The sequence below is a fragment of the Mustelus asterias genome, chromosome 2, assembly GCF_964213995.1.
Source record: "Mustelus asterias chromosome 2, sMusAst1.hap1.1, whole genome shotgun sequence".
Lineage (NCBI taxonomy): Eukaryota > Metazoa > Chordata > Chondrichthyes > Carcharhiniformes > Triakidae > Mustelus > Mustelus asterias.
In genome coordinates, this window is record NC_135802.1 from 67,801,169 (window position 1) to 67,821,055 (window position 19,887).

Consider the following 19,887-nt stretch of genomic DNA (forward strand, 5'->3'; position numbering starts at 1 on the left):
AAGGTGCTGGGGGGTAGGTACAGGGGAGATGTTAGGGGTAAGTGTTTCACACAGAGGGTGGTGGGCGAGTGGAATCGGCTGCCATCAGTGGTGGTGGAGGCGAACTCAATAGGGTCTTTTAAGAGACTCCTGGATGAGTACATGGAGCGTAATAGGATGGAGGGTTATAGGTAGGTCTAGAAGGTAGGGATGTGTTCGGCACAACTTGTGGGCCGAAGGGCCTGTTTGTGCTGTAGTTTTTCTATGTTTCTATGTTACCCCCGATGTCCTTTGAATCCCTTGTTAGTTACGATTTTATCGGCCTCCAGCTTAAAAATATTCAGTGACATTGCCTCTACTGCTCTCTTGTTGGACAGAGTTCCAAAGACTCACCATGCTCTGAGAGAAAAACTTTCTCCTCATCTCCATCTTAAATAAGAGTTCCCTCATTTTTAAATTGTGTTCCATAGTTCCACTCTCTCCCACAAGAGGAAGCATTCGTTCAACATCTAACTTATCCAGTCCCCTCCAGGTTTTATATGTTTCAAGAAAATCACCACTCATTCCCCTAATCTCCAATGGATTCAGGTCCAGCTTATTCAACCTTCCCTCAGAAGATAACTGCCACCCACGCCCCCCTCATCCCAAGTATCAGTTGAATGAACCATTTGAGAACTGCTTCTGATGCATTTATAACCTTTCTGAAATAAAGAGACCAAAACTGTACCGAGTATTCGGTATGTGATCTCACCAATGCACTGTACTACTGTAGCAATGATGTGGAGATGCCGGCGTTGGACTGGGGTGAACACAGTAAGAGTTTTAACAACACCAGGTACTGCAGCAAACCATCCTCACTTTTGTATTTCATTCTCCTTGAAATAAACAACAAAATTCTATTTCCTTCCTCATTACTTGCTACAGCTGCATACTAGCTTTTTGTTAAGATACCCAAATCCCTCTATACATAAGACTTCTAATATCTCTGTTCATTTAAATATTGTGCTACTTTTATATTTTTCCTGTCAAAGTGGACAAGTCCACATTTTCCCACATAATACTCTACCTGAAAACTTTTGGCCACTCACTGAACCTATCTATCTTCTTTTGCAGACACCTTACGTCATCTTCCCAACTTACTTTCCTACCTATCATTGTGTCTTCAGCAAATTTAACCATACATTCAGTCCCTTCATCCAAGTCATTGGTCGGAATTTTATGGCTGTTGATGCCAGTGGGATCTTCCAGTCGTGTTAGTCGTGTACCCCCACCATAGGTTTCCCAACAGCAAAGGGTGCCTTCAGCGGGAAACCCCGTTGACAAAATGATCCCACTGCCGGCCAACAGGGGGCTGCCTTCACCACCGCGAAACACGCAGTGTGTTGCATGGAAAATCCCACCCATTGATATGAATTGTAAATAGTCGAGGCCCCAGTACTGATCCCTCTAACACTCCACTCATCACATCTTGCCAACCCATTTATGTCTACTTTCTGTTTGCTGTTAGCTAATCAATCCTCTGTTCATGCTAACATGTTACCCCCTACAGTATGAGCTCTTATTTTGTGTAGTAACCTTTGATGTGACACTTTGTCAAATGCCTTCTGGAATTCCAAGTACATCCACGGGTTCCCATTTATCCACATTGCTTGTTACTTCCTGAAGGAATTCAAGTAAATTAGTCAAGCATGATTTCCCTTTCACAAAGACATGTTGACTCTGCCTGATTGTATTATGGTTTTTATAGTGCTCAGCTATGACCTCCTTAATAACAGAATCCAGCACTTCTATGACAGATGTTAAGCTAACTGACCTGTACTTGCCTGCTTTCTGTCTCCCTTCTTTCTTGAATAGAGGAATTACATTCACTATTTTCCAATCTGATGGGACTTTTCTAGGAAAGTTTGAAAAATTATAACCAATGCATCTACTATTTCAGCAGACACTTCTTTTAAGACCTTAGGATGAAGTCCAACAGGACCTTGGGGTTGTCAGCTTTTAGTTCTAATAATGTTCTCAGTATCAACATAATGACAATTTGGCAATATCTCCCAATCAGAGTTTATTTCTTCAATGCCTGCTGTACCGAAATGTTAGTGTTACTATTGAGTATACTGCCACTCTGGATTTCTGTTAATCTGGCATGGACCCAAATGGCCAAATAGCCTCTTTTTGAAATGTACGCCGGAATTCTCCAGCTGTTAATGCCGGCGGGATTCTCCGGTCCCATTGGCAGCGCACCTCCGCCCACGGGTTTCCCGCCGGCCTGGGGTGACGTCAATGGGAATTTCCATTGACAGTGGGGGGACCAGAGAATCCTGCTGCTAGCAAACAATGCGCCACCTCCTGCCGACGGGAAACACGAGGCTGGGAAGCCGAAGGATTTCACCCGTAATGTCTCAATTACCTCCTGACCCTTTGATAGGTTGACTGGCATCCTTTTGTGCTGTAAGTTTTTTATGATTCTATGGTTCTTCTTCAGTCACTTCAGTGCCATTCACTGAGCATGTGTGCCTCATTGTTTCTCTTCAAATGTGAATCAACTTGTACACTGTAATCTTTTCAGTCTGGAAATCTATTGTACAGAAACTCCAGTTGTCTGGAAATATTTTGAGTAGACCCAAGCATCAGTATAATACTCTGGGAGGGGAAAAGTGGAAGAGAGCAGGTGGGATTTTGCATTTGTGCCTGTCCTGAGACCAGAAATTTCCATCTGAGGTCAACAGATATTTAAATGGTCCATCAAATTTTCATTCCCTGGATTCCCGCAATGGGTGTGACCAGAAAATCTACCCCATAGTATTTTCTTTAGTAAAACAATTCCTATTCCTGCTTTATAGTGTTTCTCACTGTTTCATGCTTCGGGTATATAGTTACATCTACAGTGTTTTCATTCACACATATTCACACAAACACAGAATTACAGTTGGAGGCCATTTGTTCCATTTTCTCTGCACCAGCTCTCCAAATGAGCATTGAAATTTAGTGCCATTCTACCTTTTCCCTGTACTCCTGCACATTGTTTTTATTCAAATAATCTAAATGCCCTCTTGAATGCCTCGAATGAACCTGTCTCCAACACAAGCAGTGCATTCCAGACCTGAACCACGCATTGTGTGAATAAAGCTCTTTTCTCACATCGCATTTGCTTCTTTTGCAGATCGCTTTAAATCTGTGCCCTCCTGGTCCTGATCCAATTATGAATGGGAACAGTTTCCCCCTATCTACTCTGTCCAGCCCCCTGTGGATTTTGTACACCCAACATTCTAATATCACGCCATAATCCAGAAGATTCCAGATTCCAGAAATGATGTGGTTTCAAGTATTCCGGACTGGAGAGATTGTAATGTACGTATCTGCTATAATTATGCCAATTTGGTCTACGTCCATCTCTTGGTTCTTGTACCACCATAAAGTAGAATAATTTGTTTTAACGTTCAACCTAATATTAATTAAGACATATTTAATTTATCATATCATCAGGCTGATTAGAAACTTTCAAAAAATTATTAATAGTTGCACCAAATTACTTGTCATTTGCTTATTTGACATGCGAGTTGTTGGTAGATTCCACATTTAATGTAGAATTGACTGTTGCCCTCATTGATTTTAAATGCTTTGCTCAATGTTTCTGTTAATTATTTAACTGTTTTTAGGTTGGATTCCAGGAGATCATAGTGCCTGATCCAGGACCCAGCTGATGTATTACTAATCCTCGCCTACTTACTTCAATATCTGATATATACAGCATTGTTCTAAGAGTTGCATGCTGGCAGGTTCGAGGAATAAACTAACTTCATTTTCCAACTTCATCCAAAAGATTTTATCTCATGAACTGTAGCAATGAACAAAACTAAAACTAGTAAAGCTGTTCAGAGTCAGATTTAGTTTCAATAATTGTGATATTTGCTGCAAAAGTAAACACTTGAAATTAAAACATGTAAACACTCTAAATTAAAACATGTAAACACTCTAAATTAAAACACATAAACACTCTAAATTAAAACATGTAAACACTTTAAATTCTGCTCATTCTGTTGCCAGTTTTCCCTGATTTCTCTTCCATTCATCATCAGTCCTGTTTTATACCTTAGTTTTTGTCAACTGACTTTTCTATGCTTTTTTCATATCTTGTTCCTCCGAAGGAAGCTGATCTTTCAAAGTTTTAAGTGAGCTCCTCCCTGAATGTCGCCACCTGCTTTGGAAGTGGAAGCAACATGTTTTCCAAAATGAAGAAGAGCGCTTTGAAGAAGTCACTTCTTCAGCCAAGGGAAAGTCAGGAGCCGATCACTGACAGGAAAGAGCTGTCAATTAATGAGTAGACTTGTTAGTAGCTCTGAGAGGATGATCAAATGCATATGAACTTAATTCACATCACATCTCATCCTCATCACCTTTGCTTGACTACCTGAATATAAAAGTTTGAACTGTGGACTCTCCAGCCCTGTTTCAACGAAGGCAATAATGCTGCTGAAGCTTTTGTTTCGAAGTATTCTCCGTCACTTGCCATCGAATTGTCATGTTTATATTTGCCATGTTTCTTTTTAATGTAAAATGACAACTTTGTGTCACACTGGGATCCCCTGAATCCCTGATGTCAATTATATGAGTTCACCCAAAAATATCATTGCTTAGTTCATTCCCCAAAGGACCCTTATAAATGTATCCTCTTTCTTTTAATAATGCACAGACAATTGGTTCAAGTGCACGTAGCCCCTTTATTTTATGTGCCTGCACAAACATGGTAATTTAAGGGATCAACTTGTACAAATCTGAGAAGGAGTTTTCAGGTTGTGCCCACACAGTTTGGATGGAATAATGGGTGAGATTTTCTCATAAATCAGCAAAGACCAATGACAGACGGGAAAGTGGCATTGCTCCCACGAACAGCAATGGCAGATTTTCTCACCATATCGTGCATCACTTGGTGTCAAACATTTTCAAGCTGGGGTTCCACACCGTATTGCTGGCAGAGCAGCCTTTGATTCACCCAGCCAACCATCGCCTCAGCTCTGCAATCACTGGGGCACCACATTTAATTGGATAGTGATGGCTTCCAGGAAATCTGTCCTGAAATTCACCGATGCCTCCCTCGAGAGATTCCTTGACGTTGTAGAGCCCCATCATGATATAATCTAGCTGCACTCAGAACGCCAACCCAGCAGCAAGGCAACAAACCCAGCATAGGAGGCAGTGGTCAGTGCCAACACTCTGCAAAAAGGACAGCCATCCAGTGCAGGAAGCGGATGAATGATCTCTTACTTTCTACCAGGGTAAGTAATCTTCTCTTCACTCTCAACTCACACACCTATTACATGTCTACAGGGGTCTCATCACTGCCAGCTTAAGGGACATCTCCCTCTCCCACACTCATCTTCATCTCTCCTACTGGTCATGTCTTCATCACGTTGTTGATCCCAGTCACCATTCACACTTGCCAGGCATCCTTATCATTCTAATCAACCTTTATCTCAACCAGGGCAGGCATGTTGGTCTCTGTAGTGATTGTCCCCTTAAGAGCAACACAGCAGAGTAAGGGTTGCATGGCCTGGTTGACCAATGGGAACTCAGAGTAGGAAATCACCCCAGGGGGTAGAATCCTCTTAGGCAAAATGACATTTTGGGAGCTCGCTGCAGCCATGCGGCAACTGTAAAATTCTGATTAATAAATACATTTTGTGTTCATTAATGGAGTCTGTGAAAGTGCATCTTACAAGTCTCCCTTTTAATCTTTAAATTCTTTCTGCAGAAAGATACAGCAGCAGCAGACAGGGCAGTAACTTATATGTTTAAGAGCCAGAGACTGTAATATCACAAGGTCTCTAAGTTTGTTACTTTTCGAGTCCACCAATTAAGCAAACTGACCTCCTGGAAATAAGACTACAATCGACTAACTTCCTGACCTGCAGAGATACCCTCTATGTGAGGGGACCCTGAAAACCACTTCAGCATGTGATTCCAGTTGTCGAGGTGAGCTAAACTGTACATCAGGAGTGAAGCTGTCTTTTCCATCAGGCCTGCAACACATGTTTCCTCGAATAGGACAATTAAATGAATTATGAACTATTCATTTTGTTTATACCATGTAAAAGTGGGCTATTCCCTTCAGTCATACTTTCCTGGAGTGTTTTTGTGTTTTAAATTCATTTTACAGGATGTGGGCATTGCTGGCCAGGCCAGCATTTACTGCCCATCCCTAGTTGCCCTTCAGAAGTTGATGGTGAGCTGCCTTCTTGAACCACTGCAGTCCCGAAGGTGTAGGTACACACACAGTGCCATTCGAGAGGGAATTCCAGGATTTTGACCCAGCATCAGCAAAGGAATGGTGACATATTTCCATGTCAGGATGGTGAGTGACTTGGAGGGAAAACTCCAGGTGGTGGTGTTCCCAGGTATCTGCTGCTCTTGTCCTCTTAAGTAATAATGTTTGTAGATTTAGAAAGTGCTGCCTAAGAAATCTTAGTGAGTTCCTGCAGTGCATCTTGTAGATGGTACACATAGCTGCCACAGTCCAGTGGTGGAGGGAGTGAGTAAATGTTTGTGAGAGCAATCAAGCGAGCTGTTTTCTTCTTAGATGGTGTTGAGTTTCTTGACTGTTGTTGGAGCTGCACTCATCCAGACAAGTGGAGAATATTCCATTACACTCCTCACTTGTGCCTTGTAGATAGATGGTGGACAGACTTTGGAGAGGCCTGGAGGAGAGTTATGCAGCACAGGATTCTAAGCCTTTAACCTGCTCTTGTAGCCACAGTAATTATATGGCTAGTCCAGTTCAGTTTTTGGTCAATGGTAACTCCCAAGATATTGATAGTGGGAGATTCAGTGATGGTAATGCCAATGATTGTCAAGGAGTGATGGTTCGATCCTCCCTTGTTGGAGATGGCCATTGTCTGGCACTTGTGTGACACAAACTGTCAGTCAAGCCTGGATATTGCCCAGGTCTTGCTGCATTTGGATCTGGACTGCTTCAGTGTCTGAGAAGTAATCAGTGAACATCCCCACTTCTGACCTTCTGATGGAAGGAAGATCATTGGTGGAGCAACTCAAGATGGTTGAGCCTCGGACACTACCCTGAGGAGCTCCAGTGTTGTTCTGGAGATGAGATGATTGACCTCCAACTCCACAATCACTTTCCTCTTTGCCAGGTATGACTTCAACCAGCAGAGAGTTTACCCCTGATTCCCATTGAGTCCAGTTTTACTTGGGCTTTTTGATGTCACACTCGGTTAAATGTTCCTTTGATATCAAGGGCAGTCACTCTCACCTCATTTCTGACATTCAGCTCTTTTGTCCATGTTTGAATAAATGCTGTAATGTGGTCAGGAGCTGAGTGATCTTGACAGAACCCAAACTGAGCATCCATGAGCAGGTTATTGCTGAAAAAGTCCCACTCAATAGCACTGTTGATGTCCCCTTCTATCATTCTGCTGATGATCAAGAGTCAACTGATGGGATGGTAATTGGCCACATTGGATCTGTCCTGTTCATGTGTACAGGACATACCCAGGAAATTTTCCACATTGCTGGGTGGATGTCAATGTTTTAACTGTACTGGAACAGCTTGGCTAGGGTTACAGCAAGTTCTAGAGCACAAGTCTTCAGGGCCATTCCTGGAATATTGTCAGGGCCCTATGCTTTTGCAGTATCCAATGCCTTCAGCCTGTTTTGATATCATGTGGAGTGAATCAAATTGACTGAAGACTTACATTTGTGATGCTGAGGTCCTCTGAAGGAGGCCAAGATGAATCATCCACTCAGCACTCCTGGCTGAAGATTGTTGCAAAATTCAAAGTTGAGTTGGAGGGGAATTTGGCCACACAGTCATAAGTGTATAAGGAGTATAGTAAGGAGCTGAGGACACAGCCTTGTCAGGCACCGATGTTGAGGATGATCGTGGCTGAAGTGTTGTTGCGTATCCTTACTGATTGCGGTCTGTGGGTTAGGAAGTCTAGGATCCAGTCAATAAATAGGAATCTGACATAGAATCATGGAATCCTACGGTGCAGAAGGAGGCCATTTGGCCCATCGAGTCTGCACCAACCACAATCCCACCCAGGTCCTATCCCCATAACCCCATGCATTCACCCTAGCTAGTCCCCCTGACACTAAGGGGCAATTTAGCATGGCCAATCAAACTAACCCACACATCTTTGGACTGTGGGAGGAAGCCAGAACACCCGGAAGAAATCCATGCAGGCACGGGGAGAATGTGCAAACTCCACTCAGACAGTGACCCAGCCGCAAATCGAACCCGTGTCCCTGGCACTGTAAGGCAGCAGTGCTAAGCACTGTGCCACTGTGCTGCACACATAGGTGTCTTTGTTATCCAGATGTTTCAGGGTTGAGTGCAGGGCCAGGGAGATGGCGTCTGCTGTGGACCTGTTGCAGCAATAGGTGAACAGTAGTGGATCCAAGCCGTCTGGGAGGCCGGAATTGATTCGTGCCATGATTAATCTTTTGAAGCACTTCATAATGATGGATGTCAGAGCCACCAGGCGATAGTCATTAAGGCATGCTGCCTGGCTTTTCTTTGGAACAGGGATGATGTCTTCTTGAAGCAGATAGGGACCTCAGATTGGTGTAAAAAGAGGTTGAAGATGTCTGTGAATACCCCGGCTAGCTGGACCGCGCAGGATCTGAGTGCTCGTCCGGGTACCCCATCTGGGGCAGTCGCTTTCCATGGGTTGACTTTCGAGAACGCTGATCTGATGTCTGCGATGGTGACCTCGGATTCTGGTTCATCCAGGGCTTCCTGGGTGGATGACATGCTCTTGCTGACCTCTTGCTCAAAACAGGCATAGAATTCATTGAGCTCATCGGGGAGGGGAGCATTGGTGCTGGCAATTCTACATGCCTTCATCTTGTAGCCTGTTATGTCTTGCAGACCTTGCCATAGTCGGTGGGAGTCTGTGTGGCTAGCCTGGGACTCTAGCTTGGTTCAGTACTGTCTTTTCGCATCTCTAATGGATCTCGGTAGATTGTATCTGGGAATGACTCTCTGAAAGAGCATCTTACTTAGGCCCATCCCTCCACCCTATCCCTGTGCATTTACCATGCCTAATCCACCTAACATACACGTCTTTCCACACCAAGGGTCATTTCAGCATGGCCAATCCACCTAAACTGCACATCTTTGAAAACTAAGGGGCAATTTAATATGGCCAATCCAACTAGCCCGCACATCTTTGAAACATGAGAGGAAACTGGAGCACCCGGAGGAAATCCACAGGGTATGGGGAGAATGTGCAAACTCCACACAGTCACTTAAGGCTGGAATTGAACTCTAGTCCCTGGCATTGTGAGGCAGCCGTGCTAACCACTGTGCCACTGTGCTGCCCTACAATGACGGATTACATGTCATCAGGCCTGCCCCGCCACTGAATATGGCGTAAAACACTCGGGTGCATAATTAATGAGGCCAGGACCGGAAGATAAGGCATGTTGTCCCGTTGATGCACCATCAATTATGAGGACTCCAGCGAGTGAGTGAAAATAACAGGCTTTTAATCGCAAAGAACTGGAACACACCCTTGTAGCTAACCTGGCCCAGACTGAGGCAGGGGGGAGGAACCATCACCTTTATACCTCGTTCAGGTGGAAAGGGAGGAGTCTCGGGTCAGGTGCAGCAGGGGTGTGTCCAGGCATACAACATGTAATTACAGTGGGTCACCACATCCGTCAGCTTCCACAGCGGGAAACGCCCCATCAAACCACCCCCCACCTCAGCACCTCAGCTCAAAATGGGAGAATTCTGTGTGACTTAGAAGTAGGGCATAACTGCAGCTAAGGTGAGTATGTGCCACCTTGATATTCATTGTGCATCAGCCTAATCTAAAATGCAATGGGTTATAGTGTCATGTTTCCAGTATTCTAATAGTGTGTGTGCAGTTCATTAAGTTTTCCTTTGATCATCAAAACTCATTTCCCTCTCACGTCTAAGTGAACCTGATTAAAGCTGTTTCTTTCATTACAAGAGAATATTTCGTTTAAATGGCTGACATTCTAGCACCAACATCCACTCCAACTTAAGCATTCCATCCCAACCTGGCAGATGATAATGTTCTGTATCTAATGCCAATCCAAACAAAGCATTGCACTCTAATGTTCCAATGAGTATGTTATGTAGCAGCCAGCAACCTGCTTTGAACAGTAACATATGGATCAATTTATGCTGGAAAATAGTAAATTGAATAACAAAGTCATTACATATATATCTTTACTCAACAATGTTTATGTCAAAATACCCACAGACGTAAAAAAAAATTGCAAACTCAACCTAATTGTATATAATGGCAGCAAAATTAAAAGCTTAATTTTCTGAACACACCTCTTTATTTGAACCCTAACTCAGCCACAACACAGTTTCTATCAAAAACAAGAATGCTATGAAATATTTCAGATCTCTGAGTATAATGAATTTTGTAGAACTCAAGAGTCGAGATATCCTACAATGGTATAGCCTTCATCTTATATTAGACTGGCCCAGACTAAATGTTTGAAACGTTTTGACAAGGTTCAGGGTAAGGATCTAATTATGAACAGATTTTCAATCCAATTTTGAAGACTGTTAAAATGCACAGTGCTACAAACCAATTACATTGTACCCAAATGTTATTTCTTTATCCAAAAGTTTTACCACTAGATCTTTGATCTAAGTCTTAAAGACCAAGAATAGCAGGTCAGGTTTAAAGAAGTATTACTTCTGTAAGGGTGGTAACTATTTTTACTGGCATTTGACTGGAACATTCAAAAATAATACAGTATTTCAGGAAGTGCCTCACTGTGGTTGCATGTATGACTGCCTCACACATTTATTCCTCAGACATTTATTCAATGCTTGCTGGTTGCCAGAACACAATATAAATTCACACCTAACTTGCAAAGCAGAACTTCATTTTTGTTTTTGAAAGTAAGATGCTGGAGAGGTGGGGGTGTCGGGTTGGGAGAGGGGGCTAGTGGAGAGAGAGCATTTCCTCTCTTGACCAATTGTTACACCTCTGCAGGGAATAAAAAATGATGTCAGGTGTCACGATGTGCCTACTATCTCCACTGACTAGCAAAAGGGATAAGAGAAAATGAACTGCATTTTTTGTTCATTCGGTTCCAGGTAACGAGTATACATGGATGGCACAGTGGCACAGTTGTTAGCGCTGCTACCTCACAGCGCCAGGGACATGGGTTCGATTCCCGTGCCTGCGTGGCTTTTCTTTGGGTGCTCTGGTTTCCTCCCACAGTCCAAACGACGTGCTGGTTAGGTGCATTGGCCATGCTAAATTCTCCCTCAGTGTACCCGAACAGACACCGGAGTGTGGTGAGTAGGGGATTTTCACATTAACTTCATTGCAGTGTTAATGTAAGTCTACTTGTGACACTAATAAATAAACTTATATATTGTATAGTTAAGTAATATGAACTTAATTTTTCTGAAATGGTTTAACTTTTGCAAATCTTAAGTTTTTAAACAAATCTTAAATTCAAAAACATTTTGAGATAAAGTTACAACTTACTAAAAATGTTTCTTGGGATATCGGTGGCAATTTTGGCTATACCGACACATGAATTAGGAGCAGGACTAGGCCACTCGCCCCCTCGAGCATGCTCTGCCATTCAATAAGATGGTGGCTGATCCGATTGTAATTTTAACCCATGTTTCTGCCTACCCCCGATAACCTTTCACCCCTTTGTTATGTATTTTGTATGACACTTCCAATGTTGTCACTCAATTTCAAACAAATTATGTTCGACATTTTCACACAATTTTGCAAGAGCAGCCTGATCAATAGGAGCCGGTGAAATCAATGCAGGCAACCAACTGTGAGTGCTTTATTTTCAGAGGCCTAAAGCTTCAATCTGAGTTCAAACCTCTGTGTCTGATACTGATCAGATTACAAACTACGCACTTACCCAAATACATTGAAAAGTTTCTCCCTTCCAGTGGAAGATCCTGCAGAATTCTCTCAGTGCAGGAATCCTCACGGCAGGCAGTGAAGAGAATCTGTGCAGAAGCCTCGCACCTTTTTCATGCCACAGATGGGCAGCACGGTGGAGCAATGGTTAGCACTGCTGCCTCACAGCGCCAGGGACCTGGGTTCGATTCCCGGCTTGGGTCACTGTCTGTGTGGAGTTTGTACATTTCCCTGTGTTTGCGTGGGTTCCCTCCGGGTGCTCCAGTTTCCTCCACATTCTGAAAGACGTGCTGTTAGATGCATTGACCTGAACAGGCGCCAGAGTGTGGCAACTAGGGAAATTTCACAGTAACTTCGTTGCACTGTTAATGTAAGCCTTACTTGTGACTAATAAATAAACTTTAACTTTAACTTTTAACTCTATGTCATCAGTCTCTTCAGTGTGTTAATGCCAAAGTGTAGGAGTGAATATATGGTTGAATGGGTGAGTGCATAAGTGTGTAAGTAGGTAGATGGGTGGGGTAAGTGGGTAGAATGGCAGCTGAGGAAGGTGGTAGATCAGTGACATGGTTGAGTTAGCAGGTTAGTTGAGGGGTAGTCAGGTTGGTCTGGGAGGGGTTGTCAGGTTGGGGCCAGTTAGATTTGGTCAGGGGGTGTCGGGGTCAGGATGGGGTTTTGAGAGGTGAAGAGGGAGTGTCAGTTTTATGGTTACCCAAGATTAGGATTTTCCTGTCTAACATTCGCTATGTGACTATCTATGTTAGTAAGGTGGAATTGTCTGATATCTCCAACTCTATGGGCCCGATTTTACCATCGCGTTGCGCCCGTTTTCGGGCGTGAAAACTTGGTAAAGTCGGGCGTGAGGCGAGTAGCGCGATGTTCCCCCTTTACCAAGGACTGAAAATGGCCAAAACGGGCACGACGGCCATTCAAATGCATTTGCATGCATTTAAATTGACTTAATGGTCTGCACACCCAACCTTATCGGCACTTCCCCCTTTACCACCACGTTCACCCATCCTGAATCAGCGCGAAACAGACATGCTCCATAAAAGTCCAATTCGGGCGCTCAGTGAGGGTTAGTGAGGAGGTAAGTGCCGAGCGTCCAATGGCTCTCTGCCTGTGATCAGTAGGGGGCATGGGGGGAGGGGCCTGCAATTGGTCTGGGTGGTGGAGGGGTGGGGAGATAAGGGGGTCAGTAATGTTGTGGGGGTGGGGCTATGTCCGTGGGGGCCAGGGGAGGCACTATCCAGCCCGGGGAGTAGCATTCTATCATTCTTTTTCTGTGCATGTGCAGTTGGTGGTGCTGATCGGAGCAGCAGTGTTTTGGGCGCGTTAAGCCCCGCCCACAGGCTTGTGCAGCGCGATTCGGAATTGCTGATATTTTTTCAGGCAGAGTGTGTATGGGGGCGCTGGAGAACGGGTCTGAAAGTCGGATCTGAAACACTCCCAGTTTCAAGTCTGCCCAGCACTTAGAATCAAAATGGTAAAGTAGGGCCCTACATTTTTGGAGAATCCCAGGAAGGATGAGAATTGCCCATTCAAAGTTCAAACTTCCCGGGCAATTCCAACGCAATCAGAGAGTCGGGACTTGCGCAGGGCCCTGAAGTGCATCTTTTTGATTTGATTTGATTTGATTTATTATTGTCACATGTATTAACATACAGTGAAAAGTATTGTTTCTTGTGCGCTATACAGACAAAGCATACCGTTCATAGAGAAGGAAATGAGAGAGTGCAGAATGTAGTGTTACAGTCATAGCTAGGGTGTAGAGAAAGATCAACTTAATGCAAGGTAGGTCCATTCAAAAGTTTGATGGCAGCAGGGAAGAAGATGTTCTTGAGTTGGTTGGTATGTGACCTCAGACTTTTGTACCTTTTTCCCGACGGAAGAAGGTGGAAGAGAGAATGTCCGGGGTGCGTGGGGTCCTTAATTATGCTGGCTGCTTTGCCGAGGCAGCGGGAAGTGTAGACAGAGTCAATGGATGGGAGGCTGGTGATTGGAGACTGGAAGATATGGGCCATAGCTTATGGAAGCAATGAAGACCTTAAATGAATTACAACCTCATACTTCACAGAATACCTGCACAAAGCTGAAAGTTCTGATTTATCATTAGCCTAATTTTTGCACAATTGTAAATGTTTTGCTTGGAAACACATTTACAATGTGGTTACAATATTGAATCAAACAAATCTTTCTCATCTTTTTATTTTAAAACAAAAATATTCAGAATCATAAGTGCCCATATAAATAAAAATGTTATTAAATAGATAAAATGGAAAATGGACATGATGTTAACAGGTGGCCAAATTGCTGCCACCTATTCTATACCCCAACCAGTGTTCAAAGTTCCTGCTCCCTCATATATTTTAGTTACTAACTAGTAACTTATTTTCTTTTTCAGTATTTTATTCCCCCCAACATACGGATGTGTATTAATATTTTGCTGTGTTTAAAATGTATAGTTAGTTCCACAATATTTTCTTTATGTATCATTGGTATTATTTTCTAAATACACTTAACACCATTGTTGATCTGTCAGTTTAGTGTAAATTATTTATCTTTTATATTGGATATTGCGAGGTCTGTGGGCTCTGACAATATTCCTGCAGTAGTGCTGAAGAGTTGTGTTCCAGCACTAACTATGCCCTAGTCAAGCTGTTCCAATACAGTGGCTAAACCTGTCCATGTGAATATTCGCTCAGGTATGTTCTGTCCATGAAAAACAGGAGAAATCCAAACCAACCATTTACTGTCCCGTCAATCTATTCTAGATCATCACTAAAATGATGAAAGCTATCATAACAGTGCAATTAAGTGGCACTTCCTCATTAAGAACCTGCTCACTGTTACTCAGTTTGGGTTCCATCATGGTCACTCAGCTCTTGGCATCATTCCAGTCTTGATCCAAACATGGGCAAAAAGTTGAACTCCAGTGGTGAGGTGAGATTGACTGTCCCTGACATCAAAGCAGCATTTGACTGAGTGAGACATCAAGGAGCTCTATAAAAATTGAAGTGAATGGAAATCAAAGGAAAACCTCTCCACAGATTGGAGTCATAATTAGCACAATGGATGATGTGGTTGTTGGAGGCCAATCATCTCAGCCACCAGGCATTGCTGGAGGAATTGCTGGAGGGTAGTGTGGTCAGACCAAACGTCTTCAACTGTTTCATGGATGACCTTCCCTCCTCCATAGGATCAAATGTGGCATGTTTGCTGATAATTACAGTCTGATTTGTAATTCCTCAGATACTGAAGAAGTCTGGCCCCATGTGCAACAAGCCCTGGGCAACATTCAGGCTTGGCCACACAAGTGCCAGGCAATGACCAAAGTCTGTCTATCATCTACGAGGTACAAGTCAGAAGTGTGATGGAAAGCTCTCCACTTGCCTAAACAAGTGCAGCTCCAATAATACTCAAGAAACTCAACACCATCCAAGACAAAACAGTTCACTTGATTTGCATCCGAAACACCACTTTAACATTTACTTCCTCCACCACCGGCACACACTGGCAGCAGTGTCTACTACAAAATGATTGCCAAGCCTCCTTCAACATAGCTTTCCAAACCCACAACTTCTACCAGCTCAAAGAATAAGGGCAGCAGACGCAATTGAACATCACCATCTGCTGGTTGCCTTCCAAGTCACGGACTATTCTGACTTTGAACTATATTGCTGTTCCTTCACTGTGGCTGGATCAAAATTCTGGAACGTCCTTCCTAAACGCACTGTGGGTATACCTACACCACATGGACTACGGCATTTCAAAGAGGCAATTCATCACCACCTTCTCAAGTTCAATTTGGGATGGGTAACAAATGCTGCTCCTGCCAGTGATACTCACATACCAGGATTGGAAAAAAAATCAAACTGAAATAAAGTATAACTATAATAAAATAAAATAAAATTTTCAGTACTTTCACTCATGTCACTTTTCACTGAGACTAAACCATGCACTTCCCTGGCATTTCTCTTTCCATTGGTCTCCCGCTGCCTATCAATCCTTACTATATTTTTCTTTTCATTTCATAGAGTATGTTGAAAGACTGTGGGGGCGATTCTCCCAGTGCTGCTAGAGCAGCAGAACGGGCTGGGAGACATAGCGGAGGCCGTGTAGCGGGCTTCACACTGCACGCCATGGCCTCCACATGTCTTCAGCCGCTGGATTTCCGGCGGCGTCAGCTCTGCGCCAGAAATTGATGCAGAGCTGATTAAAATGTTTAAATCATGATTTAAATCTAATTAGCAGGCCCAGGATTGAAGTCTCCGGGCCCGCTATCCTCTCCCTGCCCGTCAGGAGTGTTTCAGTCCAGTGGGGTTTACAACCGGTTCCCCACTAGCAGAGAACTGGTGGCCTGACCCCACTGGAGTGAAGGGAGGGCATGAAGGCCCCCCCAGGAGGTCAGGGATAAGGGGAAGTGCCCCCTGGGCATTGCCAGCCTGGCAGTGCCAGCCTGGGCCTCTAGCACTGCCCAAGGGGCAAAGTGGCAATGCCCAGTGGGCATCAGGCAGTGCCAGAGGGTGGGGCAAGAGGGGGTGGAGCCTATTGGGGGGTGGGGTTGGGGGGAATCCCACTGCCACTCAACATAGGGATCCATGGCAGAGGGAGGGAAGAGCTGATCGAGTCTGGCCAAAGGGATGGTGGGCGAAGGACTGGCCTGCTGAGGGAGTTGGGGCTGTGGGTGGGGGTGGAAGGTGTTGGGACTGCGGGTGGGCGTCGGGGCTGTTCGGGAGGGGGTTTGGGGAGATCGGGACTGCCGGGGGGGCTAGGAGAGTTTGAGGTGGGTCGGCGGCCAGTGGTCAGGGCGAGCCCAGACGCATAAGGGAGGCCAGCTATTGGGGGACTGGGGGGGGGGGGGGGGGGTGGGGGTCGAATAGCCAGCAACGCAGGGTCACAGGGCTGGCCAGTGAGAGAGCGGCACATACGCAGTGGCCCACTCAGCGCTATGCTGCCGGCTTCTCCAATGGGAATAGGCCCCACCCCCAGCTTTTCAGCGTGAATCACGCTATTGCTCTCTGTGATACACAGAGTGTGGGAGATTCATTTTGAAAATCCCGCTGAAAGAACCAACGGGAGTTACTCCAGTTTCTACACGAATTTGGCACTTCAAATTTTTTTTGCATGAATCCCGGCCTGTGCCTTCAATACAGAAAAACTCATTGTAATGCGACAGTGTTATGATTACATTACCTTCTGGATGTGGTTGGGACATGTAGTACTGGACCCCTTTCAAAAAACAATGTTTCTAATACTATCACTCTGTTAGATAGCATTGCTGCTCAACTTTCTTGTCATAGCTTGTCAAAACTTATATTTATGTTATGAAGAGTGACACAGCAGAATTTGATTTTACTGGAGGAAAGAAAATTGTGAATGTAGCGATTGTCACCTTAAGACTTGCTTTACTGAGTAAGGGTTACAAAATCTGAGCAACCGTGTGGGGAATCTCGCTAAGGGGAGGAATTTTCTGAGTTTGAAAGTGTGTACTATAGACCAGCTTGAAGCATGCAGCTAATGAAGCAACCTTGTAAATAAATTTAGTTTCTTCAACTTAAGAAGCCTCAGACAGTACATCTTCAGTGTGAAGGATTATCATTAAAAGAAAAATAGAAAGACCAGCATTTATATATTGCCTTTCAGACAACAGGGTCTCCCAAAGTGTTTTATAGCTAATGAATTACATATGAACTGTCATGACAGTTGTAATGTAGGGTACATCTGCACAAAGCAACTCCCCTAAACATCGCTCTGATTACATTGAGATTACCTGTTTCTGTGATGTTGATTAAGGGATAAATATTGGCCAGTACACCGGGGATAACTCCTCTGCTCCTCTTCAAAATAGTGCCTCAGCATCTTTCACGTCCGCCCCCTCCCCACTCAGTCTTTGTTGAAGCCGCTATACCCCAGAATATTGAGCAGCAAGTCCTGCCCCTCTTTCAACCATGTCTCTGTGATAGCAATAACATCATACTCTCATGTGTTAATGAAGTTTATCAGCCTTTACCTGTAACACTCCTTGCATTAAAATAAAACCATCCAGCCTTTGCACTGCCTTCCAGGCTGACTTCGTTTTTCTTCTTTATTTGGCTGCGCATCACCCCCCACTGCAAAATTAATTTAATCTCCCCGCAATAGCACCAGCAAACCTCCCTGCAAGCATGTCAGTTCCATCCCAGTTCAGGCACAACTCAATTGACTTGTACAGGTCCCACCTTCCCCAGAAATGGATCCAGTGATCCAGGAAACTAAAGCCCTTCCTCCTGCATCATCCCTTCAGCCGGTGAATCATCGCTCTATCCTTCTATTCGTATACTCACCAGCATGTGGCACCAGTAGCAATCCAGAGATTACAACATTTGAGGTCCTTTGAGGTAAAGGTAAAGGGTGGGACCAACAAGTCCAGAAAGTCCTGGATGTCAATATATATAAAGCGCTGGATAAGGAATAAAAGGGAGGCTTATGGCAGATTCAGAGGTTCAAAAGAGTGGAGGCCCAAGAGTTGTATAGAAGAGGGGGCATGAGTAAACACTGGTGGGCAAAATAAAGAAAAATCACAAGGTGTTTTATAAGTATACTGAGAGCAAGAGTGTAACCAGGGAAAGAGTAGGGTTCATTAAGGACCAAAGCGGCTAACTCTGCGAGGAGTTGAAAGACAAAGGTGAGGTATTAAATTAATATTTTGCATCTGTGTTTGCTATGGAGAAGGATGATGTAGGTATGGAAAGTAATGGGGAGGACTGTTATATAATTGAACAGATTAGCATTGAGAGGGAGGAGATGCTAGCAGTTTTAGTGGGTTTAAAAGTGGATAAATCCCCAGGCCCAGATGAGATGTATCCTAGGCTGCTGTGTGAGGGAGGAGATTGCAGGGGCTTTGATGCTAATTTTGAAATCCTCTCTGGCTACTCGAGAGGTGTCAGAGGATTGGAGGACAGCTAATGTGGTATCATTATTCAACAAGGGAAGTAGGGACAAAACAGGAATTATAGGCCAGTGAGTCTAATATCAGTAGTAGGGAAATTATTGGAAAAATATTCTGATGGACAGAATATGCACTTGGAGAGGCAAGGATTAATCAAGAATCATCAGCATGGCTTTGTCAGGGGAAGATCATGTCTAATAAATTTGATTGAATTTTTCAAGGAGGTGATTAGGTATTTGGATGAGGGCAATACAGTTGATGTAGTCTACATGGATTTTAGTAAAGCCTTTGACAAAATCCCGTATGGGAGACTGAACAAAAAGTTGGGATCCAGGATAATTTGGTATATTGGAACCAAAATTGGCTTAGTGGCAGGAGATAGAAGGTGATGGTCAAAATTTATTTTTGTGACTGGAAGCCTGTGTCCAGTGGTGTACCGTAGGAATCGGCACTGGATCCCTTGATATTTGTAATGTACCTTAATGATCGAGGCATGAATGTGGGGGGTTATGATCAGTAAATTTGCAGACGATACAAAAATTGGTGGTGTGGTAAATAGAGAAGAGGAAAGCCTTAAATTATAGGATGATATACATGGGCTGGTCAGATGGGCAGAAAGTAGCAAATGGAATTTAACTGTGAGGAGTGTGAGATGATGCATTTTGGAAGGACTAACAATGTAAGGGAATATACAATGAAGGAATTTCTTCAGCCAGAGAGTAGTGAATCTGTGGAACTCTTTGCCGCAGAATGTTGTGGAGGCCTGGTCATTGAGTGTCTTTAAGACAGAGATAGATAGTTTCTTGATTAATAAGGGGATCAGGGGTTATGGGGAAAAGGCAGGAGAATGGGTATGAGAAAAATATCAGCCAAGATTGAATGGCGGAGCAGATTCGATGAGCCGAGTGGCCTAATTCTGCTCCTACGTCTTATGGTCTTATGGAAGGGTAGGATGCTGGGAAGTACAGAGGATCAAAGGTGCTTTGGGGTTTATGTTGTAAGATACCTGAAGGCATCAGGTATGAGGTAGTTAACAAGGCATATGGGATACCTGCCTTTATTAGCTGAGTA

The 19,887-nt window shown here is 44.0% G+C and overlaps 1 protein-coding gene and 1 long non-coding RNA gene across 4 annotated transcripts in view; both read left to right on the forward strand.

The window, feature by feature from the left end:
- The window catches only part of LOC144508547 (uncharacterized), a 106,070-nt gene extending 102,118 nt beyond the window's left edge, over positions 1–3,952 (forward strand). For all 3 annotated transcript variants that reach the window (XR_013500301.1, XR_013500299.1, XR_013500300.1), the window contains one exon: positions 3,636–3,952. This is a non-coding gene — a long non-coding RNA (uncharacterized LOC144508547). The remainder of the gene's footprint in view (positions 1–3,635) is intronic.
- igfbp1a (insulin-like growth factor binding protein 1a) overlaps positions 1–19,887 on the forward strand; it is a 1,218,336-nt gene that overhangs the window by 473,932 nt on the left and 724,517 nt on the right. The gene's annotated exons all lie outside the window — the stretch shown is intronic.